We start from the raw sequence: 26794 nt of genomic DNA, 5'->3' as shown, positions 1-26794 counted from the left end.
TGCCATCTTAGAAGATGTGAATGCGTGGTTCCTAAAGTTTACTGGCTAGAACACTAATTCCACAAGATTATCCCTTCTGAAAGGGTTTTGCTGATCAAATCCATGAGGCAACGCTCTTCTGGAGAATCGCAGTGCATAGGAATGTGTTAGAGGCCACTGTGCTGCAAATGATCCTATCTAATTCAGTTTACCTAGAGTTTCTCACTTCACCTCAGACTTTTTTTTTTTTTTTTGTATTAGTGCTTAGAAACTTGGAATTGTTCTTTGCGACATACTCAGGGAAACACTGATTTAAACCTACTGCACATCTGGCAGACCAATGCACCTCTTTTGAAAATTTAGCAAAGCTCTCAGCTGCTCCTTCAGTAAGACCCTTGGCCAAAATAAGAGGAATCTCTAATCTCACTGCAAAACGGCCTCCTCCTTGGGATATACCAGCCTTAAGCCATGCACATTTTCCTCTCCTAATTGGGACAGTTGCATATTCAATGGCTCTGTGTGTGTGTGTGTGTGTGTGTGTGTGTATACACACATATATTTTGTTTTGATTTGTTTTAAGAATCTCAGCAATCAGGCACAAGAGCCTGTGAGCATTGAATGCCCAGATGAATATTCACTGTAGTTATTAGTAAATAAATGCTTCAGATACCTTGATTTTCCTTACAGATTCCTTTTTGTCTAAGATTATTTACAAACCTACTTTCACTTTCTATTTCAAATAACAAGACAAAAGCCATGTTTAACTTCCCCTTTCTAAAATCAAAATCACTCACACATCAACATCATTCAAGAAAACCTAGTGGTGCGTGTGAGTGAATGAGAGTGACTTGATTAGGGAGATAAGCTTGCATCTACCTTCCTTTAATTTTTCTTAAGTAAATCATTTGCACACTTCAGCCCCTTAACTAGTTTGAGTAGAAAATTACCCAGGAGGCACCAGAGAGGAGGTGGTTGACAGTGCTGGGTGACAACCCCTTGGCCAGCCTCTTTGTATTATATCTTGGTTCTCAAACTATTGGGAGTGTCAGACCCACCCAGAGGCTGTGTTAAAAAAAAAAAAAAATCAGATCTTGGGCTGTGTACCTCAGAGTTTCTGTTTCAGTGGGTCTCTGAGGAGGGGCCTAAGAATTTGCATTGTGCCCTGGTGATGGTGATGCTCCTGCCCTGGGACCACATGTGGGGAATGAGAGCTGTAGGGCAGCTCCAGCACTTGCCTAATCAAAGTTACTTGGTGCCCCTGTCACCCCAGACTCCTGAGATGACATCTCTAGGAAGGAGACTTGGGCATTTGTATTTTTAATAAACACGGCAATCCCTTTAAAACATGCAGGTCTGGACTACCTCAGCTGGAGAAGCAGGGTTTGCCTTTTAGATCAGGGCCTCGGGTCCTGGACCCCCACCTGTCTCTGCGCCTAGGGAGCCTCCCTGCTCCAGGCATCTTCAAAGTGCAAGCGGGCCGAAGACCCGTAAATGCCCCATCCAATAACTTGTCTGGTAATTGGTATATTGATTGCTAATGTCATCATGTTTTAGTATATATAACCCCCTCACTCTATTACACAGCCCCCCAACAATCCAAAAAGTCATTGTTTATTCATTGTGACTCCCAAACTGGCCCTTGTCAGTTCCTGCTGGAGGGCTTGCTGATAAAAATCAGCAGATGATTGGATGCACACATTCTTAACATGACTGACCCATGACATCTCAGAGGGCAGCCAGGGAGCCTGTCATTACAGTATAATACTTTTCTTTCTTCCTCCTTATCTAGCCCCAGATGACTTGGAGATTTTTATTAACTCATTAATGACTGAAGATGTCATTAAAGCCAGTAGAAGGGTTTTTGGGTTTTTTGCCATTTTTTTTATTTTAATTTCTTTCATTCTTTCTTTCCTTAAGCGAGAGTAAGTACGCAATTTGCTCCTGGTGAGAGGGGAACGGGCTTACGGATGAAACAGCTAAGACAACCAAGGGGAGAGACCCTTTATTAGAATTTGCAATCTGACTGACAGGTACTGGGGTTGAACCGTCTGCACACAGAAATATCAAGTTGCTTCAGAATTAAGTTGGGCGAGAAAAAATGGGGCAATTTGGTAAGGAAATAGCGACCCATAAAATTCAGCAATTTCTATTTGTGTTGTGGGACCAATCTTTCCAACCTAACAGCTAAATTAAAACAAGAAAAAATTCAGAGGAAGGCTACTGAAACCTCTAAATGTTTCTTAACCTACACATTCATTAAACCATATCTTGTTTCTGCCTGCCTTTAATTTTCACATCTGCAGAATTGCTTTTAAAAATCAAATTAGATCTTTTGAAGGCACTTAAATTGCAACAACCTTATGTTTTTTTATATACTCTTGGGTTTCAGGCTTTTCATCTGGGTTGTGCGTCCAATTAATGGGATATCTCAAGGAAGCACTAATCATTTCGAAAACTTGAGCATCTAAAAAGCAAGCAGACTATTTTCATTATAACTGATTGGATTGAGAATACGCTACAGAGGAAATGTTCAATAATTATGATAACTTTTTTTAGATGAGATCACAAAAAAATGTCAGTCACATAAGGTGCTTTTCATTGCAATGAAGTCTTTGATGTCCATTTCAGTTGATTCCTCTTTGGGGCTCAGCCTCGGGCATGTCAGAAGGCTGTGTAGAGAGTGGGTTTACACTGATTTTATCAGGCCGGATAATTCAGTTGGCAAAGCAAGCGTCTATTACTAGATGTATCTCATATGTTACTAAATGTTTATGAAATTTTACTATTGTCAAAACACATCGTAAATTAACACCTCCTCATAACACATGGAAACTACTCCCCAGGAGAGAAAACTGTTGTCTGAAGAGCTCAAAAGATTTTTGCCTAAGGAAATTACTGTCGGTAAACTCTGACCAAGATTTAAATATGCCTGCAGCCAAGTTTTATTCTTAAATCACCTAATTATATCTTCCTTTCTGTATTATTTGCCTGATGGAAAATTTTACTCATTAAATGTTATGTTATGTTATACAGAATCATTCGTTAATATTTGCAGATTAATTAAATACAATAATTTTATCAAACTCAGTAATAACAATATTTTGCTTTCACCTTTCTATACATGATGCCAAACACCCAGATAAAACCTGGAAGAGAAAGAGTCAAAAGCCCAGATGTTTTTAAAGATCCAGATGTATGGTGTCAAGTAAACAAAACATCAAGATTTTTTACTATTTTTTTTTCCATTTTCATCCAGATGTTTGGTGTCACAAAGACACAGTCTTAATCTGTTCAGTCATAATCACAGTACTCTTTAATATCATTTGCCAATGTTTAAATCCATCCTTCACCAAATTATTTCTAAAAATCCTGCTAAATTCATTCATGGGGGAAAACACAAGGATATTTTCTTTAGAAGCAAAAAAAAATATAATGCCCAGCAGACTTACAACACAAGAACGGCCAGAATGATGCCCAAGTTTTTCTGTTGAAAAACACTTCCTATCTGCTTTTTTAAATGACGAAAGATAATTCAACTTAAATGGTTGGAAGGGCAGTTTAATTTTAATTGACATGCATGTGGTAGTTCCAGTTCTAACAGGTAGTTTAGGGGAATCACAGGCTCTCAAGTACACATGATGCCCATCTTTCCAGTGGGTTCCTTTCCCAATTACTAAGTCTGGAATGAAATGACTAGACATTCTAGGAACAATTTATGCTGTGGTGACTTTGAGTATGTAGAAGCACTGCCTTAGGAATTGAAAGACTCGATGTTGAGCTTCCACATGTCCAGGTACTGTGTGACCTTAAGCTCTGAGCCTCCATTTTCGCGTCTTTAAAATGGGAATAAATACCCTGCCCCCAGTTAACCTGAGGATCTAATGATTTGGAAGCAAAAAGTGTTTTGCCAATACAAATTTATTAATTATAAAATATTTGACAATTATTTTCATGTATTATTAATGTTTAAGTGTTCCTGTGTGAAAGTACTGGTACTGTTAATAAGGACTGCAGTGGCACAACAGAGACAGCCACACTCAGAAAGATCTGGCCAACTATTTGCTGTTTACACATGGCTGCAAGGATAACTATAATTCCTGGGTGTGCAAGACAAGAACCAGATTCTACCCGCCTCTGCTCCTATGCCCTTCCTGCATTTCATCCAGCTGAATGGAGAAATACTTTTAAGAATACTCTCTTTGGCAACTAAATCAATTAATCATAGATCCCATTGATTGGGTCTCTATTACAGTAGGTCACTTCTGCCAGTCTAGAACCATATTCCTGACCCACTGAGGCACTTAACTCTGATGGACTCACCCACCCTCCTGGCCAATGGGGTCAAGACTCAAACGTTTGCATATATCAATTTCGTGGCCACTAAATATTCAAACAAATCTCGTGGCTTCTATCAAGGGAGAGGGTTTTCATGGTTTTTTGCTATTAGCAAAATGTGAGTCATAAGAAACTGTCATCAAAGAACAAGCCAACTTTCTTCCCTGCAACAGAAGAGGGTTTCTAAATGAGAAATCAGCTTGTAAAATGCTAAGCACTACAACTCTTTCAAGCATTTTAATCTAACACTTTTTTTGCCATGGCTCTTAAGATTTTGGTGAAAAAACCCTCAAAATTTTGAGCTCTACTTTTAAGACACAGAAACATCCTTGAAGTACAAAAAAAGGCATAAAATAAACGAAAGGCAGACATCTTGGTTAATTTTAAGTTTTTAAAAATCTGCAGTGTTGTTACAGTAAAAAGAAAGAAAAAATGCTCACACATTGAGAAATTTCTGTAAAAGTTTTGTCTGACTTTTTTCTCAATGATGTGACCACAGAGGCAATGGGAGATGTCCTCAGGTTTTAGTGCCTCAAACTTTGAAGTCACAAATCACTCATCAGCATGGGGCCATGTGTGAGCACTTGCTGCGAAGAGCCAAAAATCAATACAAAAGGAGACAATAATAATAAAAGGGAAGATTTCCGCCGCCAGAATAAGGAAAGGTGTGTGAGCTGGAAGAAAGTACAGTACGAAGCCCATGACAAGTCATGATAAATGGGTCGTTATAAAATTCATGTTTAGGCAGCACCAGGCCGGGGATAATGCCATTCGTCATGGCAACACTAGGCCGCTAATGAGCCCTCATTGCATATTCATGTCTATGGCGTTTCTTCTCTCCCTCCCACCCTGAACTAGTGCCTGGAAATATCTCCACCTCAGGCTGAAGCTCGGGCCTTCTTCTTCTTCCCTTTTTTTTTTTTTTTTTTATTTGTTATGTTGCAGCAATTACACTGTAAAAGTGCTGCCCAAGATTGATTGCTCTGATCTGTAGTTCAATTGTAAATTAGAATACACATCCCCCCAGGGACACACGGCCCCTATTTGTGATTAAGAAAAAAGCCCCATAATAGACTAATAGCTAAAGTTCTCTCTCTTTTACTTTCAGGCAATTAGCTTGATGAAATGGCCTCTTTTTGTGTACCCTGGAAGTGTAAACCGATATCATAATGAAGTATATGATGTTTATTCTATTATTTTCACCTTGCCGGGTATGCAGGAATGCATAAGTAATGGCTGCTTTGTCTGGTACGTTTACTGATTCACAAGTAAACTATTTCTTAAAGATGCAGTGTGTGCATTCTGAGGCTTGAGGTAAGCAACCCCTAGCTGCAGGTTAACCCCCGTGGAAAGGACTCTCCACTCAAGAGGAGAAAAAGAAATTTTCCAAGTGGTGGTGAGAGCAGGATTCTGACATTCAAGAGCCATTCAGCTGCTGGGCGGCTCTGGGGTGGATATGGTGACAAGGTACACACACATGGCAACACTGAGAATCAAGGAAGACCCCAGGGCACTTTGGCTAAGTGTCTTGTGGTGACTTTGTGCCAGTAAGACCATAATGTGTGCTTCACCTCCCCTGATTCATTTTGGACCACCAACTGTCTCTCTTCTTGGGTGGTTAAAGCTAACCCTACAGGGGTATGACAGAGCCATCTTTAAGTGGATGGCAGCCATCTCCCCACCAAAAAAGTCTTGTCATTTCAAGATCCAAAACTTTGAAATCATCTGTTGTCAAGAAAACATTCTTCATGGGTTCCCACTGTGGCTCAGCAAGTTAAGGACCTGACATAGGGTCTGTGAGGATGCGGGTTTCATCCCTAGCCTCTGTCTGTGGATTAAGGATCCAGCATTGCTCCATTTGACCCTTAGCCCGGTAATTTCCACATGCCGCAGGTGTGGCCATAAAAAGAAACAAAAGGAAAGAAAGAAAACATTCTTCGGCTTCCTATGTGCATCAGCTTACACAGGTTTTGACCAACAAGCCAGTGAACGCAATCACCTATAGTTGCTGCATTTCCAAAGGTGTTTGTGTTCTTCATATGAAAATTTTTTTCTTGCTTTTTAGGGCTGCACCCACGGCATATGGAAGTTCCCAGGCCAGGGATCAAATTGGAGCTACAGCTGCCAGCCTACACCACAGCCACAGCAACAGAATCCAAGCTGCGTTTGCTGCCTACACCATAGCTCACGGCTTGCCAGATTCCCGACCCACTGAGGAAGGCTAGGGATTGAACCTGCATCCTCACCCAAGTGTCCCAACTGGCAAGACAGAAAAGAAGAAGAAAACAAAATAAAGCGGGGAAAAAAATAAAAATAAAAATAAACCTTAGTCTAAAATGGTTAATGGTGGGTTACTTAACAAGATGTTGATTACTTTTTCAATTCCGCATTTCAATTCCTTGCCTCTCTCATCAGTAACCTAGGTTGTGTTACCCACTGAACACTTCCTAGACTTCTGTAGTTTAAATAATTCCAACCCTCTCCTCTTTAATGTGAACCCTCTTTGCTTTTTTAGAAAATTACTTTTATAGCAAAAGATCTCACTCAATTTTTTAATACTGACTTGGATCTGCATGTTTAGTTTTGTCATATTTTAAAACAAATGTCCGAGATAGTCTACTGTTACACAAAATGTGTTTGCACTTCCTCCAAGTTCCTGGTTAAATAAAAACCTTGAGGGAAAGTTTATTACTATATCCTGGAAAGCGTTTCTAATGTTATATAATTTCCAACAATAACACAAAATGAGCCACTCAGAAATATTTCAGAAAAATTCACTTGATACCTTTCTTGCTAAAAATCAAAAGTTCTTACCAGTCATTATGTGGGGGCTCATTTTCTCCTTAATTTTTACAACATTGAACTGTTGTGTAAATCATAGACCTGCAACATAATAAACTTTCATTTTCATTTCTCTTCAAAACGTCTGACTGTCTACTGGCCGCATTGCTGCCGTATTGGAAATATACTAATGTAAACTTTTAAGTGACTCGGAGCATGGGAAGATCTCCTCCGCACGTACAGCACTTACTTGCTGAAACTTGTCCCTTTTTTCTTTTTTTTTTTTTTTTTGCTTTTTAGGGCCGCACCTGAGGCATATGGAAGTTCCCCAGCTAGGGGTCCAATTGGAGCTGCAGCTGCTGGCCACAGCCACAGCCACAGCAAGCCAGATCCGAGCCCCATCTGTGACCTACATCACAGCTCACAGCAATGCCAGATACCCAACCCAGTGAGCGAGACCAGGGATCAAACCCACATCCTCATGGATACTAGTCAGCTTTGTTATTGCTAAGCCACAACAGGAATCCTGTCACATTTTTTTAAGGGTATATTTATTCTATAACCATAATGACTCATATTTACCAAGAGCTTCATAATTTTTGCAGTTCTTTCATATAAACTACATCATACAAATAATCCTATGAGATAAATGAGGCAAATAATTTTATTATAACCCCAAGGGGGGGGGGGTAATTGAGGCTTAGAGAGGTTAAGTCACTTGTCTAAAGTCATAAGTCAGTAAATGCAAAGTTGATCCTTGTCCCCAGGCCATGAACTTCAAAATTTGAGCTCCTTCTTGCAGGTCCTGCTCCTCTTCGCTAGCTACAAAGTCACCATTAGCAGCAATCTGGAATCTCATAGCTCTTACCATAAACAAGCCCAGCAATCTTTATTTATGCCTGGGCAAGACCAAAAAAAATGAGTGTAAACACACACACACATACCCCTTGATAAACAGCTACTAAGAAAGGAATATAATTCACATGGCATTGTTATTTCCCTACCTAAATTTAAGACAAATAATCTATGTTTGGTTATAGATCAAACTGGGAAAATATCAGCCACAAAATTGAAGCAGTAACCTAGCTAATTCAAATCTGAGATAAGGGCGAGGACCAACCTTTTTAAGGGTCTCTATCTAAATTTTCTAGAGATTTGGCTCAGCTTTTCACCAAACATCTCTCCAAGACCTTTGCACATGCCCTCTGCCCCACCCTTACCCCTTGTCACACATTCCCATGGAGCTAACTCAACCATCGATCTAGAATCAGCACAAAGATCACTTCTCTTTGGAAATGGTCCCTGACTTCTATCTCTACCCCTGTTCCAAATACCTCTTTGATTTGATCTCCACAAATGAATCTCCTTCATCCAAGTAATGGCCTCTCCCATCTTGAAACCAGTGAAGACAGGATTTGGAGCCAGAATCCAGCAATATAAACTCTTTCAAGGATGTGCTGGACTTACCTGTTGAAGTGCCTTCCACTCTCAAGATCCCCACATACAAGATGCCCCCATACTCAGAGCTCTCAGATTAGCAAAGCCGTTCTGGTCTGTTCTTGGAAAAGGAATGGCCACCACTTTAATGAGGAACAGGCAGCTGACCCAGGGTTTACCACTTGTAGAAGTGGCCTTGAAATGACAACTATATCAGATAAAATATCCAAAGCAGAAGCCCCTGCAGTAGGCAAAAATCAGAGACAGAATCACGTCAGCCATGATTTCCTATGAAAAACAATTCCTGCCTGAACTGTACAAAAGAGAAAGCACCAGAAATTAGCCCAAAACAAATGCTCCCAAAAGTGTTCCAGTCTGACATTATCTGAACTTATAGGAGAAATGAGGGAAAGTGTCATTATTTCATTTAGTCATTCATTCTTTATTCAATAATTCATGAAGGAAGTTCCCATTGTGGCTCAGCAGTAACAAACCCAACTAGTATCCATGAGGATTCAGGTTTGATCTCTGGCCTCCCTCAGTGGGTTAAGGATCCGGTGTTGCCATGAGCTGTGGCTTAGGTCACAGACGCAGCTCAGATCCCATGTTGCTGTGGCTGTGGCTTAGGCCAGCAGCTACAGGTCTGATTCGTCCCCTAGCCAGAGAAATTCCATATGCCACAGGTGCAGCCCTAAAAAGCAATAAAGTGAAATAAAATAAAATAATCCATTAAATAAATACTTATTGAGCCTTGAAGATAGAGTCACAAAATAGACGTCATCCTACCCTTATGGAACTGACAATTTAGAGGTGAAAACAAATAAATAATCATTCCATTGAAGAGAAGATAGCATAACTACAATACATGCAGGAAGTATAAGTAGGAATAAAATGGGACTCATAGTGGGATCTTGATACAGACAAGTGCTTCAATATGTCTTACCATAGAAGCCCGAAGAATGAGGTTATAAATGAAGTTACAGAGAAGTGAAGGAAAGCATTTCTAGAAGCAGAATGAGCAAAGGCCCAAGAGTATAATGTAAATTAGCAAGTTAAAGGATCACTGAACAGGCCAAAGACAGGCCCAATAGGTCTGGAAGTAACGTGCAAGGTGATGAGGCTGAAGATATGGGATGTAGCACCAGATCATGTAGGGCCCCCCAGACCATAGTAAGAATTTTGGTTTGGATTTGTTGTTGTTGTTTTTGTCTTTTTGCCACTTCTTGGGCCGCTCCCACGGCATACGGAGGTTCCCAGGCTAGGGGTCCAGTCGGAGCTGTAGCTGCCAGCCTACACCACAGCTACAGCAACTCGGGATCCGAGCCGCATCTGCGACCTACACCACAGTTCACGGCAATGTCAGATCCTTAACCCACTAAGCAAGGCCAGGGATTGAACCCACAACCTCATGGTTCCTAGTCGGATTCGTTAACCACTGAGCCACGACAGGAACTCCTGAGACCATAATAAGAATTTTGGATGCTACCTTAAAGCTAATGCAAAGCAATTGAGAGTTTCTAAGCAGCTGGCACCCCTGATCATATTTGTAATAGGCTGGTGACTGGTGACAGCGTCATCACAGTTTGGATACGCGCCTCAATTTGTAAAGAAAGAAACATAAAATGGTTTTGTTTTCTAGCTCAGGCTACAAACCATGCTCTAAGGAGCCACTTCCCCTTTACTGCTAGAAAACAAAGCCCTCTCCAGCCTATATCCTGTGTGAGCCTCACATCAGACCCACTAGTGCTGGTGGGAAGATCTGGCTTATGAGGTGTGATATCAAAGACTGACTTTTTGGGTCAGTTCTAAGCAACAATGACTGCTCTTGTGGAGCAAGCTATCTTTAAATGCTGCAGCAGAGCTAGAGATGCTACCCAGACTCTGAATGAAATAGAATAGGAGCTGCTCCAAAGATCCCATAAGCAGTCACTCTCAACATCTTGGAATACTCACTGTGGGTACATGACGTGCTCCTGAGTCACTGTCCTGCACCCTTTGTCCTGGTCAGGACTTATCTGCTCTGAACCCCCTTGTTAGAGCACTTTGCTGTCAGTGTTTCTTAAGGGCCTGTCTCCTCCATGCAGCAATAAGATCCATAGAGCAGGAGAGCATGTATCTTAGTCATCACTTAATCACTAATGCCTGGTGCAGTGCTGGACACTTGGAGGTACATAGTAATGTTGGTTTGTTTCATTTGTGCTCTGGTCTACAGCACCGTGTTGTCATAGTTGATTTTTATTTCAATTTCCCTCTGCGAGTTCTTTGACAGCAATAGCATCATCTTTGTATCTTCAGTTGGCACTTGATATAGGATTAATTGTTCAGTTATTAAGGTAGGGACAAAGCAATTCATATAAAGGATCTTCAAGGCAAAAAAAAAAAAAGGTTCCCATCACAGTGCAGCAGAAACGAATCCAACTAGGAACCATGAGATTGCGGGTTCGATCCCTGGCCTTGCTCAGTGAGTTAAGGATTCGGTGTTACCATGAGCTGTGGTGTAGGTCAACAGTCATGGCTCGGATCCCGCATTGCTGTGGCTGTGGCCGGCAGCTATAACTCCGATTGGACCCCTAGCCTGGGAACCTCCATATGCTGCAGGTGTGGCCCTAAAAAGCCAACAAAAAATCTTCATTGATGTAAACAACTCCACCTTCTCTCGCTCTCTCTGTCTTTTTTTTTTATTGTCTTTTTAGTGCCGCACCCATGGCACATGGAGGTTCCCAAGCTAGGGGTCAAATCAGAGCTGCAGCCATTGGCCTATGCCAATGCCACAGCAATCCAGATCCGAGCCCCGTCTGCAAGGTTCACAGTTCACAGCAATGTCAGACCCTTAACCTACTGTTGGAGGACAGGGATCGAACCTGCATCCTCATGGACACTAGTCAGATTCGTTTCCACTGCGCCACGATGGGAACTCCCCCACCTTCTCTTTTGTCAGCCATAGGATGTATAAAACCACATCATCTGAGAACCTTACACAATAAGTATTCATGGATGAAAGATGTTCCCTTAACACCGGCAGTTAATGAATTTCTATATTTTAATACACATCCAAAAAATATATGTAAAAGCTGCTGAAGTCCAAATAAGTTTCTGTACTTGAGTTAAGAATATTGAATCCGTTTCCTAATGTTGACAAGGTACTGTGGTAACATAAGATGTTATCTTTGGAAAAATTGAGCAGGGGATGTCTCTGAAGTCTTTTTACAACTTCTTGTGAGTTTAAAACAGTTTTAAAATAATACTATAATGGCTGAAAAAACACATTTTAATTATTTTGCTTTTATCCATCTTTATATATTTTTGCCTTTATACTTGTAATTTTCATATGTATTTCTGGAATAGCTGAGAAAAATGTAATGGTTAAATGATGCTGCACACACCACATTGGCGTATGAAAAAGATAATGCCCTACTTCTGGACACTGTTCCTTTGGTCCAGCCACATTGGTTCTTTTTTTTTTTGTCTTTTTTGCCATTTCTTGGGCCACTCCTGAGTCATATGGAGGTTTTAAGGCTAGGGGTCGAATCAGAGCTGTATCCACTGGCCTACACCACAGCCACAGCAATGTGGGATCTGAGCCGTGTCTGCAACCTACACCACAGCTCACAGCAACACCAGATCCTTAACCCACTGAGCAAGGCCAGGGATTGAACCCACAACTTCATGGTTCCTAGTCGGATTCGTTAACCACTGAGCCACGATGGGAACTCCAGCCTCATTGGCTCTTAAAATATTCTGGGAGAGGAATGAGGTGCATTACTTTTGCCTGATTCAAACATATCCTCAAAATGATATTTTCATAAACAAAATGCTGATGGCTATGGTCTTCTATTTTCCTTTTATCCTAATTCAAGTCAGTAATAAGTATCTCTGTCTATTCTGCGGATCCTAGGTTTTGGAAGATAGAGAGCAATTACAGGCTAGAGGGAACTGTTATTGAAAAACTCACAGGAAGACAGAGTGCCTTTAAACTTCCTTCTCTTTAGCACTGTCCTTTTCAAAAAATGTCAGTTTTAGAAAAAAGATGTTTTAAGTAAATATCGTTAGTGTGTACACTCCAACAGTGTTCCTGCAGTTTTCAAATTACATGTTCAAGAGCCCACTGTCAGTGACAGGATAACAATGGCGGTCATAACTTCAAATCTGAAGCATAGCAGGCAATTTTTCTACTATTGGGAGATCTGAGAACCACCAGTCAGAAATCCATATGTACATAGATTAAGGTAAAATTGCAGTTTATCTTAAACTGCTTGAACTGGAAGTTCCACAAGAACTTCCTCAGCATAAAGAGCTGTGATTTCCAATACTATTTGATTAATAAGCTTCCTGGAGTCCATAATGATGAAAGTCACGAAAAAGCCTGTCGATGTCATAAACATAAAGTGAAATTAAAAAATGAATGACATTCCCCTGTATTCTTTTTTTTTTCTGAAAACTGAAAATCCTTTAATAGGGTTTTCATCTATGAAGAGCACCAGCTTAGACATCCCTATAGGTTTGTGATAACCTGTTAAAATCAAGTGCAGCCCCAGGTATGGCACTATGATGTCATCTGAGCAACCCATGGGCTTGCCCAGAAAAGATTCAGAAGGCCATGGTACGATAACCAGGTGCAGAGAAAAAACACCTCTCTGATGGCTAGAAAAGCTCATTACACACAGAAGCAACCATCTTTACCTCTTTGGGATAACAGCCCCAAGCTATAAAGACAGAGTTTTACTCCATAAAGAAAAGGGAGGGAAAATGCAAGAATGTTTTTAATATTTGCCTTATTGATTCATGAATCAAAGAGGAAGAAACTATAATTATCTCTGGTTCTATTAGAACTGAGAGATTTTCTTCCACCACAATCTTTTGTGTGGCAGGAACAAAGCTTTATTCCAAAGAAAATTCACTTTAAAATATCCCCAAAGAGATAAAATACCCGCAAGATTCTGCAGCTCTTTAATGCTTGCCATGGGCCAAATCGTGCAATTAGAATCAGTCACTTTAAGTGCTGAAGTCGTATAATGCTAATAGATCACTTTATAATGTGAGCAGTTTTTAAAAGTCGTATTTAATTTTCCATTATCACTGTACAAAATGCTACTTGTGTCCATCCATTCAGTTAGAGATTCTCAAGTTCAGAGAGGGCAGGGACAGACGGCCACTTGCCTGGGCATTGCTGCATTCTGACTTTAACTCTCGGAGACCTGAATTAGAACTCCAAAACAGACCGTACTTAAACTTTCTTCCTAACTGGGTTTATTTTTATTTCCAAACCAAATGACGAGGGCTCCTTTTAGTTCTGTAATTATTTTGTTTCAAAACGTACAGACTGAGGCAAAAACCTCTAGGACGCAGGTATGTGGGGTGCGTGCGCGTGCGTGCGTGTGCCCGGGCGCATGTATGTGGTTTTCTTTAAGAAAATGAAATGAACCATAAAATAAGCCCTTAAGGGTAACCTAAGAAATAAAACAAAATCATTTACAACACATGGGATTGTTGCAGGATATGTCAAGATTAGATGGTTTTAGGGAGCTATCCTGAATGTGGAAGTAATTATAATGAAATTCATGACTCATTAGCAAACATTCCATATTGTGTTTCTCATTTCTGGGTCAATGTTATTAGGAAATATAGACTTAAGATTTCGATGTTTCATTGATTTCAGTACTAGATTATAGGCAGTTGGACCATACAGTGACATGAAGCAAAGACTCCGTTGTTTTAAAGTTCTTGGTTCCTCAGGGGTAGGCAGTTTGGTCTTTAAGGTATATAGGAACAAAATAACCTCAGCAGCATATTGGTAAGAGGGAAGTGGGTGATAGAAGGATTTTCTGTAAATGTGAAGAACTGCATGGTGCACATTCGTACTGGCGGATGTCAGTGGGGACTTGCAGGCACACTGCTTGGTATGCAAAATGGCTGGTGAACTCAAGTACCCAATACTGTATATAATGGGAACCAGATGTCTAACAGAGAGAGAAAAATATTTTATAGCAATAAATGTGACATTGACTCTTAAAGGGTTTGCTGCTTTTAAACAACTTCCCAGTCTTCCTTTCCCTCAGATATTTTTTCAAAAAGTAGATGGTGTAAATAAATTATTTTCATATTTTTAAAGAGAAAGTGTTTCACTCACCATGAACTTCTAAAATGCCTGCATAAGGAGAAATTATCTGGAAAAGACAAATTTGAAAGTCCTGCTCCCAGCAATGCAAAAAAAAAAAAATCATTAAGGCAAATAAAGCATAATTCTTCCTGCCCTTTAGAGACTTGAAATATATAAGATGTGAGAAGATGTGTACAGTTGTTATGGGGACGTGGCCAAAGCACACCCTGGGATGGGACACAGTGTGCTCTGAGAATTCAGAGGGAGAGAAAACTCCTATGGCTGGCAGGTTCCATGAAGGAGGATCCCGCTGACTCACCCTCTGCTGGGTCTCCCACACCCACCCTCTCCCCTGCATGTACCAGTGTTGCCCCGGTAAAGGCCTCCTGCTCTCTTGCTAGCCACTGCAGTGCTCTTCCAACAGCTCTACTCTCTCAGTGCCTCCCCTCCAACTGCCAATACAACCCTGCTTTTGCTCCTGGGATAGCGGTTCCAAAGCATTGATGCCATTGAAGATGTGGGTTAAGTTGCAAGTGCTAGAGTTAGGCCTGGGTCTATGTCTTGCTTTGCCATTTTCTGGTTGTAACCTTGGGGAATTCATTTAATCAGCCTCCTCCTACTTGCATTTTTTCATCCATAGGGTGAGGATGATCAAAGTCCATGTCTCATGGGTTTGGTGTCAGGATGTAATGAGGTCTGCACATAACGAGCTTTGAGAGGTGCCACCATGAAGTCAGGGCACTCATGGTAGAAATGTAGTAACCCTTTTAGCTGTTTTCCTATCAATCTTCAAATCCAGTTTTTACAGGACAAAATCTAATGTCCTTATTTTGGGGTACCAGGCTGCTCAGGAGATGGTGCTTCCCTGCTTCTCCAATTCTTTCTCTCAATCCTCGTCCTCAAATATCGAACTCTCCTCCCATCCTTGTCTGCTTGTCATCATCCAAGTAGGCTTTCTGGGCTCCAGCCCCTGTACCTTTGCACATGCTATTCTGCCAGCCATACTTCACCTTCCATCTATCTATATAGCAAATTCTTGCTGACCATGCAGGTCTCTCTCTAGCATATCTATCTGTGTCTTCCCTAATATCCTGTGAAAAAATAAGAGCTCCCTTTCCTAGGCCAGTGATCATAAACTCATGGCCCACACAGACGGCAGAGATAACTAAAGCAGAATAAGGTAAACAGTAGGGAATAGTGGGGACTGTGGCAAAAAGGAGAATCCATGTCCTGGCCAAAGGGTCAGCCACTTCTCACTGTTGCCATGACAAAAAGAGGGCCCAGTATTTCCAAAACTTCCATTTTTTCAAAGTAAGAAACCTGCATTTTTACCTGAAATCTCTATTTGTAAATTGTTGGCAACTAAAATTTTCTAACACTATGGGGAGTTCCCGTCATGGCTCAGTGGTTAACGAATCCGACTAGGAACCATGAGGTTGCGGGTTCAATCCCTGGCCTTGCTCAGTGGGTTAAGGATCTGGCATTGCTGTGAGCTGTAGTGTAGGTTACAGACACAGCTCAGATCCCACGTTGCTGTGGCTCTGGCATAGGCCAGCAGCTACAGCTCCGGTTCGACCCCTAGTCTGAGAACCTCCATATGCCGCGGGAGCAACCCAAGAAATGGCAAAAAGACAAAATAAAAATAAAAATAAAATTTTTTAACACTGTAACTTCAGACCAAACAAAACCCTCTGGGGACCAAATCACCAACTATGTGCAGACCTCTTGGGTCACCTTACTCAGAGATTTCCTTATGGGAGAACCTCTCTATTCTGAAAAAAATGACTTTGTCCAATAATTGTTTCCACTCCTACTTCTCCAAGAAAGATAAGGGACATGTTGGATTTTCTTTGTCTTTCCAGTGCCCAGCATAGTGAGTGGCTCAAAAAAGCATCTTGGAATTCCCATCATGGCTCAGCAGGTTATAAACCCAACTAGCATCATTGAGGATATGGGTTTGATCCATGTTCTCACTCAGTGAGTTAAGGATCCAGCATTGCCATGAGTCATGGTGCAGGTTGCAGACACAGCTCAGATCCTGCATTGCTGTGGCCATGGCACAGGCTGTCAGCTGCAGCTCCAATTCGACCCCTAGCCAGGGAACTTCCATATGCCACAGGTGTGGCTCTGAACAAACAAACAAAAAAAGGCATCTCAGTTAATTTTACATTGATATTTCTTGAGCCTGAAAACCAAGGTAGGGTGTGCAGATGGGAGATCTTTCTAGGTAGGTAAAAGAATCAAAGTGTTCCTATTCTAAATGTCCCTCTTTCTAAAGAGGAAAGATTTTATAGATATCATAAGCCTTGGTCAATATCTGATTTCCTTAGAACTGTCTGGAACTCATTCTACAAAGCTCCAAAGCCCACTCCATGGTTAGCAACACTAGAGTCAGTGCTGAAAATATAAACCTAATCTATCTATATATGATTAATCTGTGCCTGGCACGTGAGTGAATAATTTAATGAATGAGTTAAATCTTCCTGAAAGAACCCCAACTCAAGTGACACATGTGACACTCTTAATTTTATTGGAAGGTGACCATAGAGCAAATCCTGGACCAGAAAGAGACATATTGTCTCTGAAACTGTAGACAAGAAGAAGAAAATGGTGAAGGCTAGGATGTGGACAACTTAGAAGATTCAGTGAAAGCAAAGACAATGAGTTTTTTTAACTTTTTGGATGCCCACAATCTTTGATCTGATGATGCAACTTCTAGGCATTTTTTCTCACAGAATAATTGTGCATAAATATTTGGCTGTAAATATGTCTGCTGCAGCTTTGTTAAGCTGGTACAACCACTATGGAGAACAGTATGGAGGTACCTTAGAAAACTATACGTAGAACTACCACATGACCCAACAATCCCACTCCTGGGCATATATCCGGACAAAACTTTCCTTAAAAAAGACACATGCACCCGCATGTTCATTGCAGCACTATTCACAACAGCCAAGACATGGAAACAACCCAAATGTCCATCCACAGATGATTGGATTAGGAAGATGTGGTGTATATACACAATGGAACACTACTCAGCCATAAAAAAGAACAAAATAATGCCATTTGCAGCAACATGGATGGAACTAGAGACTCTCATACTGAGTGAACTAACTCAGAAAGAGAAAGACAAATACCATGTGATATCACTTATATCTGGAATCTAATATATGGCCACAAATGAACCTTTCCACAGAAAAGAAAATAATGGACTTGGAGAAGAGAATTGTGGTTTCCAAGGGGGACGGGGAGGGAGTGGGATGGATTGGGAGCTTGGGGTTAACAGATGCAGACTATTGTCTTTGGAGTAAATTAGCAATGAGATCCTGCTGTGTGGCACTGGGAACTCTGTCTAGTCACTTATGATGGAGCATGATAATGTGAGAAAAAAGAATGTATACATGTGTGTGTAACTAGGTCACCATGCTGTACAGTTGAAAAAAATACATTGGGGAAATTAAAAAAATATATCAATAGCAAAAAAAAGAAAAGAAAAATACAGGGCTGTTATATAAATAACAACAGAGAACTTATGATTATGACTATTAATAACGATAGGTGAATCCTTACCTTGTGGCAGCTTGTGTGCTTGGAATGTTGGATTCCTTATATCAATCACACTGTTCTATTCATCCTACAAATGAGGACTCTGAGACACAGGGTGTTTAAATAATTGGCCCAAATCACACAGCAAACAAATGTCAGCAGAAGCATTTGAACGCTGTCCTTATTTAAATCTAGAGCTTAAGCAGAACTGTCCACTCCTCCCATAAATATTCAACATCCACTGTGGTCACTGTAGTCACCAAAATAATAATCAGGGAGAGTATAGGATGATACAGAAAAAACTTATTACTAAGTGAAAAAATCAGGTTACAAAAAATTGTCATCTTGCTCAGGCATTATTAGATGAAAATGTTAGAACCTGTCAAATGCTGCTCTACCACTAAAAAAGGACTTGAGGTGAGAATAAAGGATATCCCACAAAAGTCACTCTATGATTAGTGCCAGATACAAGGAACGCCCCTGGATTCCTGCCATCTGTTCCTCTGCTTTTCACTCTTTATCTCTTCTACTCAGTTCTTGCAAACCCACTTCTTTACCTCAGTGTAACATAGGTGGGGCCTGATGTCCACTCTGGTCCACTAAGCTGGGGCCAGGGGCTATATTTCTGTAACAGCTGATTCTACAAAATAGCAAACGGTTTGGGGATAAACACTGCCCATATAAGGAATAATTCTTTTTTGTAAATAAAAACCATAAATGTGGAGAAAAAAGATAGGACCTGCACCAATGTATTGACAGCATTTAAAGGTACAACATTTGTTTTCTTATTTTGTTTCTCCATGCCTTCTAAGTTTTCTACAGTGGGTACAAATTATTTTTGTACTAAGGGGAGAAAGGGTGCCCAAACTATTTGGGGATTAAAGAGTGAATGGTATTTGGAGTGGATGGTATTTGGAGACCAGAAAAAAGAAAAAAGTGTCCTTGATGATGTTAAGCTTTAAGAATCTCTTACCCAAGAAAGGTTAGCAGCTGAACAGCAGATCCCATTTGAAAGTCATCAGATGTGGAGCAAGGCCTCGCCATTAGGACGTCAAAGCTGTATTGATGGAGATGCCAGCCATTGGTTGCACCAGGGCCATTGCCCCAGGACACTGTGCTGGGTGAATGGCTCCTAGGATAAGACAAGTTAGAGCAGAAAAGAAAGGCGTGAGCTACACGGAATATAAGATACAGTTTTAGAAGGCAAGATACAGTGGCCATAAAAGAGCCAGCCAAGATGAAAATGAGTATTTCAAGCAATTAAGTGAGGACTAGGACAAAGAAAAGCAGGGATATTGCTTTGGTCTGAAAAATGGCAGTGGAGTTGCAAGTAGGTGAGGAGGGGAAACAGAAGATGTCTTTTCCATGCACAGAAAGGAACAATAAAGTGATACCAAGGGAGATGAATGGATGGAGAGTTTTAGAACCACAGGAGGTATAGAAAAATTTTGGAACATGGAAGAGTAAAGTAGCTGATAGAACAGTGTTAGAACCAAGGTGGGGCAGGAGAAGAGAAAACAGGTAACAGGAAAATGAGATATTGAGAAGAAACATTTGCACTTGAATGAAGCTAAACAGAATACCCAGTCCAGAGTTAGGGAATGTTACCCATCCACTGCCATCTTATTTGCCTTCAATGGAACCCAAATAACAAGCTGCCATGAGTCTTCCCAACCATACTCTGCCTATGGCCTCTCTGTAGGCACAGGTTCATCTTATGTTCACTTGGTATCTGTTCCCCTAGCCCCTTGCTCTTCTGGACAATAAGATGCTTCATTAGATCTCACGAATGACTTGATTTATTTTTATAGCTCCAACTATCAGGAAGCTCCTGAAGACTGGGAGGTTGGGAACATGGTAATTGCATATTAGTGGCTTTAAGATGTGTCCACAAGTTTTCTACTCCTCAAATGCAGAGGCGGGACCAATGTGCTCTTCCCTTGGTCTGAGCTGACCTCAGTGACTGGTGGACCATCAGGTATGTGCCTCAGTTAGGACAAAAGGGATGCTTCAGCCTTTGCCTTGTCCCTTTGGGTCATGCAACTTTGGAGCCCTGAATGGCCAGGAAAGTAGCACAAGGATGAGATTCTGTGAGTAAGCTCAGGCCGCATAGAATGGCCAGGCATTCCAGCCAATGGTCTCAGCTGAAATTGCACCAAGGAAGCATCAACCATCACACGTGTGAGTGAGGAAGGTCACTGCAGCCTCTCCTACCATCATACCTTATCCTCATTAAAGGCTGCTCGAGAACCACCCTGCCAGTGCTCAGAACCATGATGGATAATAATAAAGCAATCATGGTTTTACATAAGTTAATGTCAGACAGGAATAGATAACTGCGACAGACATAACTGCTTCTCAATAAATATCTGTTACATTTAATTCAACAGCACATAAAGGAAGGCGACATTGTCTTTTGATTTTTCTTTCCCTTTTTGTCTTACTCTCCATTATTTCTGTTTCTTAGGCTTTCTTCATATACTCAATCTCTCTCTCTCTCCTTCTCTCTCTCTCTCTCTCTTTCTCTTTCTCTCTCTCTCTCTCTCTGCAAATCCAGAATTTTCCCCTGTAGAAGAGAGAGCTGCCATCTAGAGAGCCAGAGCTCTCTCTGTACCTAAAAAGGCCTTTTTTTTCTCTCTTGGGTGTAAAAGAGCTCAAACTCTTTTACTTAAAAAAAAAAAAAAATGTTCCCACTTTCCTATTCTTTATTGACTGTATTCCTCCTTCTTGAATGATTTTTGAGTCTTGTGCATACTTTTTAGGTTGTAGAAATTAAGAACTCTACCAGTGATGACCTTGGGTATAAACTTACCAACATCTGGAAAGCACTGTCGTTTTGGCCACCTTCTAATCGTGCTACATCTGCCCCACCTATCCACTGCAGATATCCTGACTTAATTCCCCAGGGAGTACAGTGGGGTCCACAGGCAGCATTGGCATCAGGGCTTGAGGGCAGGAGCAAGCAGGGTGGTCAGGATAGCTGTGAGGATGCTCAGTGAAGCTTCAAGGGATGTCTCATAGGGGAGATGCTCAGATGCTGTCGCCTGGAGACCAGCAAGGCACACCTTGCTCAGAAACGAAATGATGTACTGAATAGTCACTGAGCAGCTGATAAAGCATGGAGGTGGAAGAATAAGCAAAAACTAGACCAGAAAACTCCCCCATCCCCTATATGGAAGGGCCTGCATTCTACCTGTGCTGTCCCCCGCCCGGGGGGTTGGTGTTGGCCAGCAGGACTCATGTTGAAACATCACCTGCGACAAACATAGGTGAGTGCACCTTGACAGTCATGCTCTTGCACAAGGCCCAGAATTCTGGAGTAGCATGGAGCTGCTCAGCAGAGAAAGGAAGAAGCAACCCCCAGGAACAGCAAAGGCACGTTGCTAAAAGGACCGCGTGCAGGGTTGGCCCAGCACGCCAGCAGCAGGCAAAGTAATATCATCTCAGGTCAAGGAGAAAGCCCCACAGCTCAAAATAGCCACGCTTCCCAGTTGCCACTGGGTCTAAAATTATACCATTGAAGATTTATTCCTTTGCATACCTCACTTTCACTGCCCCCCCTCCCCGCCCCCGAGGTCTGGGTGGGTGCAGGGCCCCATGAAGTGTCTTCACATTAAGGTGTAAAAGGCCTGACAGCTCCATGGAGTTATGTGGGGGCGGGAAAGGAAAGAGGTGTTGAAAGGAGAGGAACAAGGCAAAGGAAGTGTTGGTGAGGGTTACCAAAGGGAAACTTCTCCTATTTCAGAGTTTTACCCAGAAGGAACCTAGCTGGCAGCTACATCATAAAACCAAGGCCTGAACAATTTGCCAGTAAATTTGAAACATGCATGTAAACAATTCTAATCATTTATTCCTTGAAATGCCTTTATAATACATTATTATGCAGAGCTGCATACGCTTCTACTCCACATGCCTTAATGGGGGTGGGGGGACTGAAGGAAGGGGCTCATAGAAAGAATAACAAGAGGATGTATGAGCAAAAGGTATCTGCCTATCATGCCGGAACACAAAAGGGAGCTACAGATAGGCAATCAGATCATTTTGACCAAAGTCTCCATCTCTGAAGTAGAATGTCCTCAGAAATTCAGGCAAGGTCTCTGTCTTTATACACAAAATTTTGGTTAATCTGACCCCACAAGATTAAGCAGTAAACAAAATAAAAACAATCACTATTGGAAATTCACCTCCAGTCCCCTGTTCCAACAACTGCTCCATCTGATTCTTTCGAGTCCTTGAGAAATAGACAACAATTTCAGAAAGGTAACACCACCGTCTCCTCTCCCCACTGAAGCCACCTCAGGGGGCAGAACGCAAAGTACCACGGATGCCAGAGATGAGCTTTAGGCAGAGGTAAGAATGCAACTGGGGAGAGGAAAAGAGTGAAAGGCAAGCAGAGAGACCAGAATGCTGGGATGGATGGATTCCTGTAAGAATGACCAACATGCCTCCACTGTTTGGCAGTTTATAAAGAACAGCCATTTAATTTACCATCTGTCCTCCAAATCCCATGAAGGAAGGAAGTTCTACTCCCATTTTTATGACTGAGAATACTTTGCATGAGAGAAATCTGGTGACTTGCCCAAGGTCATGCAGCTGGGTATTTAGGGACATGGAAAGTCTTGAAACCTGAGTCTAACTACCTGAATCCCCTATTTCCTCTGCTCCAATAGTCCTTGGAGTTACAGAACACAAGTATTCAAGACATGTTCCCCATGGGTCTCTGAATCACTTACTGATGATTTCTGTAGCTAAGATTTCCCCTCTTAGCCTTGATTCATTCATTCACTCAACAACGCCTGAGTCTCAATTAGCACCGGGCATTGTCCTGGAAACTGGAGTTCGCCTTTCTGGGGATGTCACATGCATGACTCCCTGATGATCAGTCTCAACTGTCCCCTTTGCCGAGGGCAACCCCTGACAGGCCGTCAAAAATGGTCCCGGGCACACTTTCCTAGTGATAGTTGTCTAGTTTTTTCATAACACTTAAGACCTCTGATACCATGTGATTCGTATCTTTATTCACTATTTTATTGCTTGTCTTCTCTCCCTAGAAAATGAGGTCCTTCAGAGCAAGGACCCCCTCTCATTCAAAGCTGGCCCTCCAATACTTAGAATAAGGTCCTGCACATGATGGGAGCTCAATAAATATCTGTCTAATAAATGACACTGAACATAACAGAGAGCTTTCTCCAGTGCCTAGTATGTGTCCTAAGCAATATGAGATTGTATGCATAAATCATTCCATTTAATCAAGATCCAAAACAGAAAACATATGAAGAAGATGGAGTTTTAATAATGGCGAAGAAAGTGCTTGGAAGAATGAAAGCTCAATTTGAAATGCCTACACCTTGTGCCACTTAATGCAAGAACAAGGGCCATCTTGTGACATTAAAAGGTAACAAATTTAAAATGAATAAAAGGAAATACTTTTTTAAAACAGCGTATAATCTACCTGTGGAATTCGCTGCCGCAGGCTATTATTGAGGCAAATAGTCTAGCAAGATTCAAGAAAGGATTAGACATTTATATGAATAGGAATAATATTGGCAGTTACACTAACTAGGTTAAAAAGTTACAAGGCATGTCCGTCCTGGGCTCCAGGGCATAACTGCTCACCAGCTGGGGTGAGGAAGGAATTTCCCCTTGTGATAGAGCATTGCATAATTGGCCAGATGCACAATGGCTGGTATTTTTGCAGTCTTCTGTAACAGAGGTAGAGACCACTGCCCAGGGGAAATTTCTGGAGAAGTCGGACCAATGACCTCAACATGGTTATTTCTGTCTTCTTGTTGCCCAATCCTAAATAGAAGGGATAGAGAACACACATAAACTTTGGGGGAATTTGTACCTGAAAAATTTTCAATTTCAGAAAACCAGAAGGGTAAAAATCATTTTCTTCTTCCTGATGATGAAAATACTCAGAGAATAGGGAATCCCTACTGTGGCAGAGTGGGTTAAGAATCCAACTGCAGGAATTGCCATCGTGACTCAGCAAGTTAACCTGTCTAGTATCCATGAGGATGTGGGTTCAATCCCTGCCCTTGTTCACTGGGTTAAGGATCCAGCATTGGGCAAGCTGCAGTGTAGGTCAAAGATGCAGCTCTGATCCTGCATTGCTGTGGCTGTGGCGTAGGTTGGCGGCTGCGGCTCTGATTCAAACCCTTCCCTGGAAACCTCCATATGCCTCAGGTACATCCCTAAAAAAAAAAGAAAAAAAGAATCCAGCTGCAGTTGCTCAGGTCACTGTGGAGGCAGGGGTTTGATCCCCATCCCAGTGCAGTGGGTTAAAGGATCTGGCACTGCTGCAGCTGCAGTAAAGGTTGCAGCTGAGGCTCAGATTCAGTCCCTATCCTGGGAACTTCCATATGCCATGAGTGCGGCCATAATTTTTTTTAATTTAATTTTTTTAAAAGGGACATGTTCAAAGAATGAAATCATGCTCTCACTATAATTTTATTTGCAGCATAGCCAACCGCACTAGGAGGCTGCCAGTATACTTCCAAACCTCAGGACTTTGGAATCCTGGGAGAATCTTAGACAAGGGTATCGTCCACCCATGTTTCACATGCATCTGACACTATGCCTTATGAACATGCACTCAGTTCATCTGTTTAATGAAAGTATATTTCTGCAGGTGTGGTAAAGAAGCTGTTCATAATGCTGTTCACTCACATTTTGAAGTTTTTCTCTTGTTATAGAGTCAGTTACACTGCCAGATACTTCCTTAGATTCTCAGTAGTGTACAATCCTCCATTTTTTTTCTTCATCCTAACATGGGAAAAACCAAAGGCAGTTGTTAGCCATGCATCAGAATACAAGTGTTGATAATAACATGTGATCATATTAAAGAAAACATTGAAACTAAATTATTCCTTACACTAACTTACTTGAGAAACCTTAGTTATCTATCTGTAGCCAAGACTCTGAAGAAAGTGTATCAGTGTTTGAACCACTTAAGAAAAAATATCCCCCAAACTCTGGGACAAAGGACATTCTGCAAGCCAAAACAGAAAGGGGAATTTTAATTTAAATCCTCAAACCAGCAGTGAACCTAAAAGATTTCAGAGATCCCTGAATGAAAGTAATAGATATACAACAAAATGTTGTATAAATGTTTATGTGCTTGGCACTCACCTGCGGAGAGAATCACCTGTGGATTCCTCACCTGCATGTTCAGCCAGCCCAAAGATGATCTGGCTTTAGATGGGTCTGTGAATGCAGAACCCACGTCTATGGAAGGCCATCTGTACTACATCATTTTATGTAAGGGACTTGAGCATCCTCAGACTTTGGCATCCTCAGAGGTCTGGGAACCAATCCCAGATGGACACTGAGAAACAACTACATGATTTTTTTCTGGAAAGAGAGAAACAGAGAGAGATCGTAATTGACATTGGTATTTTCAAATATGTTCTCAAACAAAATATGTTAAGAACCACTGATCTAGGACCCAGTCCGCAAGAAAATTCTTAAGTGACTCTGTACAGAATCTTTTCCATCTACCTTCAAGAACTGCTCTAGTAAGATTTGCTTTCTTATTTGGCAGAAGAGTATTACTTAGATTCTCTTAGTAGAAGATAAAACATATAGGATCTAATTCCCACCCAGAGGAATGACATTAAATATTGCTTCAAATAACTACCTGTCATTTTATTACCTGGTGGAATATTAATTCAAGTTTGTCTATTTTCTCTTGGTTTAAGCTTTCCTATTTACCTTTTCATGTGACTATCACAAGAGTAGACAGAGCTTGTCAGATATTTGTTTATTGGTATTGGGTTGTTTGGGTTTGGGGTGCTTTTCTCTTCCTTTTTATTTTTTTTTTCTTTTTTTTGGTGGTTAATGCTTGATTCTTACTCAAAATTAACCACACAGTATGAGGAATTTCATGTAAGTGTGTAAGCCCTGTGGTCAACTAGGATGGGGTTCAAATTTCACCCCAGCAGTGTTACTTCAGATAAACAAATTCCTATGACTCTCTTTCCTCATCTGCAAAATGGAAATATAATAAATTTGACTTAATCTGGTGAGCAGATTAAAGGAGACATGACTATACAGCATATATTGCCTATCATATATTAAGAAGATAAATTTTATCTGTTATTATGATTGTGCATATTTTGCCTAGGTATTTGTAACACTAAAACTACATATCCTATTTCAATATGATTACATCAGATGCATAACAATAAATATCAAGAAAATACTTTATACTTCCATTTCCCATATTGTTAGGCTTATACTAAGTTCTAATTATCATAAGCAGAAGTTTGATGAACATCTTCGAGCATTATCTTTTTGAAACCAAGAATGCATTCCTATAAATAAAATTATTTGGTCAAGGGTTATAAAAAAAAATCACATGGCTTGATACACATGGTCAAGTGAGTTTCTGGAAGTGTTTTGCCAATGTGCCCCAACACAGCTATATGAGTCTCAATTTCACTGCTCTTTGGGGACCAATGAGCATTACTATTGACAAGGAATTTTTAAAAATCTACATAATGAAAAGACTCTAGACAAGTAAGCTGTTGTGTTTCCTGATCTGGGGGGAAAAAATTCTGTGAATAGTGCAAATTTCCATTCCTTCAACATCAGCCAGTTTCCAAGAACTTTCTC

General features: G+C 41.1%; 1 long non-coding RNA gene across 14 annotated transcripts in view; it reads right to left on the bottom strand.

Annotated features, from left to right (window-relative positions):
* Positions 1–7620: 7620 nt before the first annotated feature.
* The window catches only part of LOC125136505 (uncharacterized), a 58298-nt gene continuing 39124 nt past the window's right edge, over positions 7621–26794 (bottom strand). For 8 of the 14 annotated variants that reach the window (XR_007137207.1, XR_007137206.1, XR_007137214.1 and 5 more), the window contains 4 exons: positions 25310–25531; positions 25063–25169; positions 24848–24943; positions 23679–23974 (listed from right to left, as the gene is read on the bottom strand). This is a non-coding gene — a long non-coding RNA (uncharacterized LOC125136505). Of the gene's footprint in view, positions 8774–18199; positions 18426–19148; positions 19308–23678; positions 23975–24847; positions 24944–25062; positions 25170–25309; positions 25532–26794 lie in introns of those variants that run through there. The other 6 variants (XR_007137208.1, XR_007137211.1, XR_007137213.1 and 3 more) reach the window with 6 other exon arrangements.

Source organism: Phacochoerus africanus, chromosome 9 (assembly GCF_016906955.1).
Source record: "Phacochoerus africanus isolate WHEZ1 chromosome 9, ROS_Pafr_v1, whole genome shotgun sequence".
In the NCBI taxonomy this organism is placed as follows: domain Eukaryota; kingdom Metazoa; phylum Chordata; class Mammalia; order Artiodactyla; family Suidae; genus Phacochoerus; species Phacochoerus africanus.
Note: the sequence above shows the minus strand (reverse complement) of the source record. Positions and strands in the feature narration are given on the sequence as shown.